Consider the following 11,019-nt stretch of genomic DNA (forward strand, 5'->3'; position numbering starts at 1 on the left):
GAGTGTCCAAGGAGCTCACAGCTGCTGGGGGCTCGTTCTGCCCAGCAGACTCTTGTTTCTCCTCAAGGCCTGCCCCTTTGGTGGGTGTTGGAGGAACTCGGAGCTGGGAGCTGGGTGAAGCTGGACCCGCTGCAGGGCTGAGCAGGTGAGCTGTGACAGCGCCATGGGGAAGCTGAGCCCCAGGTGGGGCACAGCCACTCCTAGGAGCCTGCTGTGCCTCCAGCCACAGCCTTGTGCCTGGGGAGCTCCTGGGGACACTGGGGCCCTACAAGAGCCAAGGGGAGGGAGCAGAGCCGTGGGGCTGAGGTGAGAGAGGGCTGAGGTCTGTGCCAGCCCCCATGGGTGGCACTTCTGCTGCATTTGGGGATCCACATTTACACATGAGCACTTCAGAGGTGGGATTTTCAGTGGAACCCTGTTTTTGTGGGTAACCCTCCCCTCTCCCATGCCTGTGGAGCTCTGGGGGGAAAGGGGATTCCCCTCCAGCCCAGGCAGGGTTAAAAGCCAGCCGAGCCTCAGCAGTGGCAGTGGAGAAGAGGTGGTGCTTGGCTGCAGGACAGTGCGGGTGGGAGCCTGGGCAAATGGAGCAGAGGCACGGGGAGAGGAGAGCTTTGGGGGCAGCGCTGGGCTGGCCCTCTCCTCTTGCCCAGCCCTCACTCCTGGGGGCTGTGAGAGCAGGGCTGGGTCATCCCCAGCACCCTTCCTGCCGTGGGGTGGTCTCTGACAGGAGGGGGGCCAAGTTCACTTTATGCACAATGAAAGACTCCGGGGAGACCTTGTAGATCCTTCCAGACCTACAGGGGCTCCAAGAGAGCTGCAGAGGGACTGTGGACAAGGGGTAGTGGCAGCCCGGTGCAGCATGTTCTGAGTTGTGATTTTGTGATCTATAATTTGTAATTTGTGGAAGTCCCTGCTCCAGCACACACTTAGTGGCTTCAGGCTTTGGGACTGCTGGCACCTGCTCAAGCCTTGCAGGTATTTCTGCAGCTCGTAAAATACTGTCTGCTAAAGAAATTTACTGCAATTAAACAGCTTAACAAAATCCTGTGCCTCTCCAGTGTCGGGAGCAAAAGCGTGAAATTAATGCATCAAACATCTCAAAACATATGGGAGCCTTTATTGTTGATATTGGAACTGAAATTCAGGGCAGGCATGAGCTGATCCTGCCCCCAGCAAGGACAGCATTTTAACTTGTGGGGCTGCAGAGGACAAAGCCCTTCATGTCCTGGGATGGCCAGGGCAGCAAGCTCAGGGAATTTGTGTCTCCTGTGTGAGCATCCAGCTCCAATTTGAACTGAAGTGTTCTGTGTAGTTGTTCTAAATACGACTGACAATACATTTAAATGTTCCCAAAGCTTTAAATAAAGTATTTATGGATACAAACGTCCTTCACCTGCTGCCCCACTGCCGACCCAGGCAGGAGCAGGGGTGGGAGAGAGAGAGGGCAGAGCCTCCCTATGGAGAAATAACCACTGGCTGGGCAGAAGCCACATTTCAGCAAAAGCTTTGCAAGCTGAAGTTTTTCAGAGCTTAACTGCTCAGAATCTGCAAATATTTGCAGTGCTGTCTCATTTGTGGTCCCCCTGTTTTTAAGAAATACTCTAGGCAGGGAAAGGGCCCACGTGTCTGTGATGTGGAGACGGAAGCAGGCAGAAGCACCGGGGACGGTGGCTGCAGGTGGGTCACCCTCCTCCCACATGCCCCCACACCAGGCTCATCCCCACCGGCCCAGGAGGGGCTGCCCTCAGCCAGGGGGGTTTCTGTGCCCTGCACCGGAGCAGGGGAGCTTCACCTGCTGGGGGGAGGCAATGGAGTGAGGGGGACCTGCAGCGAGCGCACCCCCGGGAGGGAGGGGAGAGCCCTTCAGTCACTGCTGCTTCCTTGTGGATGTTTGGAATATTCAGGCCAGACCAAACCATTAAACTTGACATCCAGTTTCTCAGCTCCTGGGAATAAGAGAAAGCTCCTGGAAATAAGAGAAAGCTCCCAGTCCCAGTGACAGCAGGACAGTAACTCAGTGTTAAACCTGCCACTCCAGGGACAGGGGCCACCAGAGCGGGCCACCAGAGGAAGCTGGCTGGCATCTCACAGCAAGGCTCACTCCCACCCCTGCCCCACACGGGCAGTCAGAAGGGAGGGAGGTCTGGAGGTATTTAAGGAACTTCTCTGGTCGATGGAAAACACCTGCACACTGAGCTTTCTCTATTTATTTGTTGGCACTGGAGCCATGTGGAAGGAGCCTTGTCCTCAGGGGTCGGTGGCTAGGAGGAGGGATCTGTGGGGGATCCTGGAGGCAGCTCTGCACCCCCTGTGCTCCTGGAACTGTGCAGAACATCCTTGTGTGAGGGGAAAAGACTGCAGTGGTCTCTCTTTCCCTGCAAGCCTGGCTCTGGGTGTGAGCAGAGCCCCAGCGTGGGGGTTTGCACTGCTGGTGCTCGGGCTCTGGTTTGCATCATTCCAGGCCAGAAAACAATCATCCTTCTCCTTTACAGTTAGTTTCCAAAGCAGCTCTTTGCTCAGGTACTTCTCCAATGAATTTATGCAGACCTGATTTATTGGAATGGACGGGATTCTTGTTACTTACCTTGGTGGTAACAAACAGCCATAAAGAAGCTGTTGATCCGGGGTATAACTCAGTAAGAACCTGATCCTGGGGTGGAGGACAATTGCCTTAAACAGAAACTTTTAAGGGGCTTTATTAGGCAGTCAATTCTGAAAAAAATGTGATTTCAGATACCTGTAACTAATAAACCTCAACATTCAGTGGCTGCAGGCAAGAAAAACATAAACCAAGGGCAGAGTGAGCTGGCTGTATAAACACTACAATAAAACTTGCTTAAAAGCCCCAGAGAGAAAAATTTAGAGGTGAAAAAGCAAGTATTCATGAAGTGCGGGTGCGTTTCAGTGGAAACTTCCTGAGACCTGCAGCAGCTGCTACTTCAGGGCAGAGCTAAAGAAAGCCCCTGTGGCTGTGTGCTCTTCTGTAAAAAGTGAGGTTATGTTTATATAAATCTAATTTGAGCTCGAGTTTACTTTTCAACTCCCTTTCTTCAGACAAATCACCAAAAAATCACCCTCTCCACAGTGAGGGTTTTGTAGCTTGTTGCCTGATTTCAAAAACTGTTTCAAAAAATGCTAGCATCACCTGGAGCAAACTGGGAACGATGGGAGCTGAATCTAAGGTGGCTCCAAAGAAGGAGTGATGCAGGGCCAGCTCCTGGTGCCCTGTGTCAGTGCCTGGCCCATTCTCTCCCGGGGCCAGTGGCACCTGTGGCCGTGCTGGCCCAGGGGTGGCAGCAGGAGCCTGTCCTGGGAAGTCCCCCTGTCCCATGGGCTGTGCTGCCAGCCTTTCTCTGCTCCCTGCCTTTTCACTCAGAGCTCCCAGCCCTCAGGAGGTGTGAGGAGATGCTGTGTCTGGCAGCGGCTGCTCCGGATGCTGACATGTCAAGGAAACACCTCCACATCCTCTGGGCAGAGTTAATATTTGCACAGTGTTAAAATAGAGCCAGCATTGCTCAGCTGAACCCTGGCTGTGCCCCAGCCCTCCCCAAGCAGGAGGCACTGCCTGGCTCCCCTCCCACGGGCTGGGGCTGGCACCGGCACTTGGGATTGAAACAAAACCCACTTGAATATCTGCACAAGGAGTGCCTGAGCACTGCCCACAGCACAGCAACCATCGAAGGCTGAGGAGAAAAACAATTAGGCTGGTCAGGCAAAAGATTAGGAGAGTGGCCCTGCAAATACTGGGTTCTTCTCTCTCAAAAATAAAGAAGGATCCTGAGGTTGAGCTGTGCTCTCAATATTCACAGGGCTCTGCTGGTCCTCAGGTAGCCCTGGCTGGCAGGAGGCAAGGAAGGCCTCCAGCTGTTCACCTCTGCAGTTCGGTGTGTCATTGCTGCTATCAGCACACTGAGGAAAAGGCTGGCAAAGGCTGGGGGTCATGGTTTGCCAGTCCTGGCAGTGTGAAATCGGGCTGGACTCCCTTGTGTGCCCAAAGAGAGGAGCCTGGCTGCGAGTCTGGGGATAAGGGGGGGCTTTTCTCACAGCCCTAGAGCTCCAGTGGCCCTAGCCTTGTCCCCTTTGGCAGCACACCCTGGGTCACAGGGCAGGGGCCACACTGGCCCCCCAGTTTGGGTCCTGTCCCCCCAGTTTGGGTTCTGTCCCCAGGTTTGGGTCCTGTCCCAGGTTTGGGTCCTGTCCCCCCAGTTTGGGTTCTGTCCCCAGGTTTGGGTCCTATCCCTGGTTTGAGTCCTGTCCCCTCGATTTGGGTCCTGTCCCCTCAGTCTGGGTCCTGTCCCCAGGTCCTTTCCAACCAAAGCCATGCAGTGATCCTAGGATCCCTCCTGTCCCCTGCCACAGTGGCACCCCCCAAAGCTGCCTGTCACAGCCCTGTGCCCTTCCCACTGCAGGAAGGTCCATCCCAAAGCCCAGGAGCTTTGGGAAAACCCCCCAACATTAGGCACAGCCAGTTTATCAAGATTAGTTAATTAAAGGCCACCTGGAGATTTGGAGATTTCCAGAATATGTTCAGTTCCTGTAAAGTCACCAGAAAAGAAAAATTGCTGCAGTAAGTTTTCCTCGGATTTGAAAAAAGCCCTTCCTTGCCCGAGTGAACTCAGGGCTGCACACCCAGAAGGCAAGGAGCTGAGCAGCCCCGAGTCCCTCTCACTCACAGGGCTGCTCTGCAAGCGCTGTCAGTCCGAGGGAATTTATTTGGGCAGTCTCAAGGGAAGGTCTTGGCAAAGCATTAATGGCCTTCTTTCATGAAAGAGACCTTTGCTCACTGGCCTGTGTGTCGCTCAGCCGGCTGGGTCCCTGTGCAGAGCCAATATCCATCTCTGAGCCTTTCCACGGGGCTGCAGAGGAATTCTCTGAGCCCTGGTGACACATCTGGCTCAGCCACAGCAGCTGCACGTGCTGCACCCTCAGCCTGTGGGCATCGCCTGTCCTCGGGCCGCGGGCTCCTCAGAATTCCCCTGGGAACGGAGCAGAACTGGGACGGAAGAGACAAGCAGACAAGCCCTGTGACAATGAAAGGCTGACAGTAACCCACGTTTCCTGGCATTCAGCTGCAGCTGGGTGTGGAACCCCAGCTAGTTCTGAAGCATCAAATTCAAAGTGATGTGTGTGAGCCCCAGTCACAGCCCTCTGAAAGAGATCCCAGTTCTGGGAAACTAAATTCCAAATGGTGAAGAAAAAACACATCCAAGACACTTCAATCATCTGCAACTCTCACATGGTCTCAGATTTCCCTCAGAGCCTCCCTAGATTTTCCTCCTTAATTCTAAAATTAAATTGAATTTATTTCATATGTTCTTAGTGCCTAAACAATTCTTGTACCCTTGCAGTCCCTTGTAGGGCCTTTTTTCCTTCCCTTCCCACATGGAAGAGTCATTTCCTCATTTTCAGTAGCTCAGGACAAGCATGGCCAGCTGATGTCTTCACCATCTGAGTGGTTCCATGTCAAAAATAGATGCAAGAAGTCAAGGGAACTCCCACCCCCATGGAGTTACCAAAGGGATGAGCACAATTCCTGCTGCTGCTCCATGAATCCTGCCTCACATAGAGATTTTCGTTATGGTTTTCCACATAAATAGTATAGAAAATTAGAAATAAAAATCATATATAAAATTCTAAATTAGTTCTCACTATGAATCGGCTCTCGGAGCAGCTTACCCTGGAAAATGCCCTGTCCTGGTGCAGACAATGGACATCCAAAACTCAACATTCCTCAGCCATTCTGTCCCCAGAAATACCAGCAGCACAAGCTGGCAGCACCACTGCTGGTAACAGAATGACTCGGATTCATTCTCAAATGTAGCAAAATAAATTGGGTTATCTCTGAAAACCATTAATACGCCAGCTTTGTTTTGTTTGCATTTATGCAATCAAGAAATATCCCTAACCCAGAAATATCCCCTTCATCTGACTTTTCAAAATAAGTCTTTTTATTTCTAATTAGCTCTTGGCACAGAAGTTTTTTACAGCAGGGTTTCAGCCAAAAGGAGATGAGCTGGGCTGTGAATTTCTGACATGGCAAGGCAGAATTCCGGAGCGGGAAATCAAGGCGGTTTGTTTGTGTCCCGGGGACAGGGGCTGGTGTCCCACGTCCCCCTGGGACGGGAGCAGGGCCGGCGGAAGGGCCCGCAGGTGGCAGGGCAGGGCTCTGGTGGCGGTTCCAGCGGGAGAACGTTCCAGGCTGACCCTGCCACACATTCCCCTCAGGACAGAGCTGCCGGCCTCCTGGGGCACCCCGTGGGGACAGCACGAGCGACGGGCTCCGTGGGCGACCTGGGGCACCATGCACGGTGCTGTCCCTTGCCACGGGCCAGCCAGAGCAGCTGGCATCTCCTGTGGGAAGGCTCAGAGCTCCTTCCCAGCCCGAGGCACCGAGCCAGCTCCCGCCCATGGCCCTGCTGTCCCCAGCCCCTCGGGACGGGACCCCACGCCCCATCCTGCCCACAGCGGCTCCTCACGGGCTCCCACGCGGTGGTGGCCCTGGAACCGACTGCCTGCTGCGTGATGTCACCCGAACCACAGAGGGAAAGGCCAAATAAGGCAGCAATCTGGGGGAAATCTGTCCCAAAAGGGGAGCTGGACCGATGACCAGCAGGCACTGAACACAGGGATGATATTACCGTGTTGAGAGCCCAGAGGCTGCGAGTCCCAGTGCTGGAACAATCCCTCCAGGACCCGGGAAGAGGAGAGAAAATCAGCCCAAGTCTGAGCTCCTTCCTCCCCAAAGGCCAGCAGGGCCAGAGGGCAGCGTGGGAGGGATCCCAGTGCTCCCGCAGAGGGACACGTCAATCCGTGAGAACTTCTTTCCTGGGAAGAGACTTTTCTGGGGAGCTCCTGCAGCATGACTTTGGCTTTTCAGCACAGCGACGAACCTGTTCTGGGCAATAGAAGACATGTGATTTTCAAGGGGCTTGAATCCAAAGGGAGGAAGCTGGCCCGTGCTGCAGAAGGGGGAAGCTCCAGGGCTGGGGCAGGAGCTGCTGGGAGCCCCTGGGAAGCTGCTGGGCCCAGTGCAAGGCTCCATCCCTGTGGTGTGGAGGAGCTGTCTGGGGTATCCTGGCGTGCTCAGCACCCTGGGGAAGGACGGAGCTGCAGAGGGATTCCAGTGGGGACCCCAGTCAAGCCCACTGGGAATGTGCCCACCTCCCCTGAGATTCTGCACTCCCCTGACACCGAGCAGGAGGCTGAGCTGGCAGCGTGGGCACTGCCAGACTTTCATAGTTACTGGATGAAATTGAATTTAGCACCAGAAGATTGAACTTGATTTATAAACCTCCCCAGGTCCAGGGAGGTGGTGAGGGAAGATTTGGGCTCACCCAGCAGAATTTGCTCCTTCGGGCACAGATGGGGCCTCACCAAGGGGTTGCTCAGACTCTGGAGGACTGGAATAAAGCCAATTTAATCCAAGCCACAGCTGTGCCCCAGCTGCAGCTGCCTCGGTGGCATCTGCACCCCTGGCAGCTGTACACACACATGGGGTGCGTGTGCTCAGGACCAGGCTGTGGGAATTCCTGGGCAGCAAGTCCATAAGGAGAAATCCAGGACCTAGCCAAGGCCCCGAGCATCCCTTGGCACGGTGCTGGAACGGGCCACGCTCAGGTACCGTCCCCAGGGAGCATCAGTGACAGTGCAGCCCAGCCAGGGTCCCTCTGCCCTCACAAACACACAGGCTAAGGATGTCAGCACCGCCAGGCTGCTCTCCTCATTCCCATGCAGCACTAATTAAACACAGAGTGCAGCTGTGAATGCCAGCGGAGGCTCTGCAGTGACCACACCGAGCCCGGCTGGCAGGGCCCCGCTCTGCCCAGCACAGCCCCAGGAATGTGACAGCTTCCTGTGAAAGAGGTCCTGCTCATTCATCAGGCATCAAAATCTGCCTGCAAGCCAAGAATGTATTTATTTTTCATCTAAATATAGTCGAAGTTCTATTAAAACCTGCCAGGAATGGCTGGGCTCCCACCCCGCAGGCGGCACCAGGGAGGTGACACAGGGCTCGGGGTGCCAGTCCCTCGTTTCCCCTGTGCCTTCCTCCCAGAGTGCTCATCCCCTTGGCTGGAAGATGGTTTGGCACAGGGAGGGGCTGTGGGGAGGGGTGATGCCTCCAGCTGCCCCCCGGTGCCCAGGTGGGACACGGGTGGCCACAGCCTGTCCCTGAGCACAGGAGCAGGGGTGGCTTTGGGCATCTGCAGAAGCACAGCACAGAGCATTAATGGCCTTCTCTCACATTCTGGGGGTGTTTGAGGGGTCACTGCTCGGCCTCTGGCAGCAGCAGTGGAGAGGATGAAGTTTATCTCGTGCTTCAAGAATGACTCTGTGAGAGCAAGTCGGGTTTGTATTTGTTTCAGAACAGCCACTAGCAACTGCTGGGGCCGGCAGGAGCCTGGCCTGATGATTATTTAGGCTGTTTGGATAGCTTCGACAGCTTGTCCAAACTGTCTGGGCCCTCACTGTTGGTGGCTCAGGGGAAAAGCTCCCCATTTTTCCTCTCTGCCCTGCTGGTGTCGTGTGGGCATCCCAAATGGCACGGGGACCCTCCAGCAGCCTCAGGTGCAGCCCTCTGCAGGGGAGGGGGCCCTGCCTGTGGGGTGGCTGGGAGCCACCTTTCACTGCTGGTCTGGGCACCGTGGCACAGGACGGGCCCTGGGACTCAGCCTGGCCACTGCTGCTGCCCCAGTCCCTGCCCCTGTGCCCACAGCATTTGGGGTGACCACCCCTCATCCCTTACCTCCCTTCTCCTCACCACCCTCACCCTAACCTCCCTTCTCCCCATCACCCTTCATCCCTTACCTCCCTTCTCCTCACCACCCTTCATCCCTTACCTCCCTTCTCCCCATCACCCTCATCCCTTACCTCCCTTCTCCCCATCACCCTCATCCTTTACCTCCCTTCTCCCCATCACCCTCATCCCTTACCTCCCTTCTCCCCATCACCCTCATCCCTTACCTCCCTTCTCCCCATCACCCTCATCCTTTACCTCCCTTCTCCCCATCACCCTCATCCCTTACCTCCCTTCTCCTCACCACCCCTCATCCCTTACCTCCCTTCTCCCCTCCACCCCTCATCCCTTACCTCCCTTCTCCTCACCACCCTCATCCTTACCTCCCTTCTCCCCATCACCCTCACCCTTACCTCCCTTCTCCCCATCACCCTCATCCTTACCTCCCTTCTCCCCATCACCCTCACCCTTACCTCCCTTCTCCCCATCACCCTCACCCTTACCTCCCTTCTCCCCTCCACCCTCATCCTTACCTCCCTTCTCCCCTCCACCCCTCATCCTTACCTCCCTTCTCCCCATCACCCTCATCCCTTACCTCCCTTCTCCCCATCACCCTCATCCCTTACCTCCCTTCTCCCCATCACCCTCATCTCTTACCTCCCTTCTCCCCATCACCCTCACCCTAACCTCCCTTCTCCCCATCACCCTCATCCTTACCTCCCTTCTCCCCATCACCCTCATCCGTTACCTCCCTTCTCCCCTCCACCCCTCATCCTTACCTCCCTTCTCCCCATCACCCTCATCCTTACCTCCCTTCTCCCCTCCACCCCTCATCCTTACCTCCCTTCTCCCCATCACCCTCATCCCTTACCTCCCTTCTCCCCATCACCCTCATCCGTTACCTCCCTTCTCCCCTCCACCCCTCATCCTTACCTCCCTTCTCCCCATCACCCTCATCCCTTACCTCCCTTCTCCCCATCACCCTCATCCGTTACCTCCCTTCTCCCCATCACCCTCATCCCTTACCTCCCTTCTCCCCATCACCCTCACCCTTACCTCCCTTCTCCCCATCACCCTCATCCGTTACCTCCCTTCTCCCCTCCACCCTCATCCTTACCTCCCTTCTCCCCTCCACCCCTTATCCTTACCTCCCTTCTCCCCATCACCCTCATCCTTACCTCCCTTCTCGCCATCACCCTCATCCTTACCTCCCTTCTCCCCTCCACCCCTCCCTGCCTGACCCGTGGAGCCTCTTTCAGCTCTCTCTCGTTCTCTCTCTGCTCTGTGCTCTCCAACAATCCCACCTCTGCAGCAGCTCCAAGCCACACCTGAGGCTCAGGTGTTCCTGAGGGTTTAATGCCCAGGTGCAGGGGCTCAGGGGCTGCCACTTCAACCCTTCAAACAAGAAAAGGGTTTGAAGGTTTGACTCCCAAGCTGGACCAGGCCCCAGGGGCCAGCTGCAGGCCTGTCTGTAAGCACACACATACAAGCCCATGCATTTCTGTATGAATGTGTGGAAGGAATGACTTTGCAGGGGCACCTTTTGCTCTTTAGGAAAACCTGCCCCCACCTCTTTTGTGCTCTGGACTGTCAAAGCCTGGAAGCCAAGAGTTTGTCAAAAAAAAAAAGAGGGAGAAAGCCACGCCCCAGCTCTCTCCAAAAGATGCTGATTATTAACCAGAAGATCTTCAGCCAGTGATGAAGGGAGGGTGTGAAAGCCCACAGGTGAGGCAGCTGGGGCTGGCAGGAGCCCCAGAGCCAGGAGGAGCATGGAGAGCGGGGAGCAGAAGCTGCTCCCCGCAGGGCTGCAGGATGCTCCTTGGGGCTGCAGGATGCTCCTCAGGGCTCAGACTGCCCACGGGGCTGCAGGATGCTCCTTGGGGCTGCAGGATGCTCCTCGATGTTCAGACTGCCCACAGGGCTGCAGGATGCTCCTCGGGGCTCGGGCTGACCTTGGGGCTGCAGGATGCTCCTCGGGGCTGCAGGATGCTCCTCAGGGCTCAGACTGCCCACGGGGCTGCAGGATGCTCCTTGGGGCTGCAGGATGCTCCTCGATGTTCAGACTGCCCACAGGGCTGCAGGATGCTCCTCGGGGCTGCAGGATGCTCCTCAGGGCTCAGACTGCCCACGGGGCTGCAGGATGCTCCTCAGGGCTGCAGGATGCTCCTCGATGTTCAGACTGCCCACAGGGCTGCAGGATGCTCCTCGGGGCTGCAGGATGCTCCTCGGGGCTCAGACTGCCCACAGGGCTGCAGGATGCTCCTTGGGGCTGCAGGATGCTCCTC

Source organism: Anomalospiza imberbis, chromosome 11 (genome assembly GCF_031753505.1).
Source record: "Anomalospiza imberbis isolate Cuckoo-Finch-1a 21T00152 chromosome 11, ASM3175350v1, whole genome shotgun sequence".
NCBI classification, from domain to species: Eukaryota; Metazoa; Chordata; class Aves; order Passeriformes; family Viduidae; genus Anomalospiza; species Anomalospiza imberbis.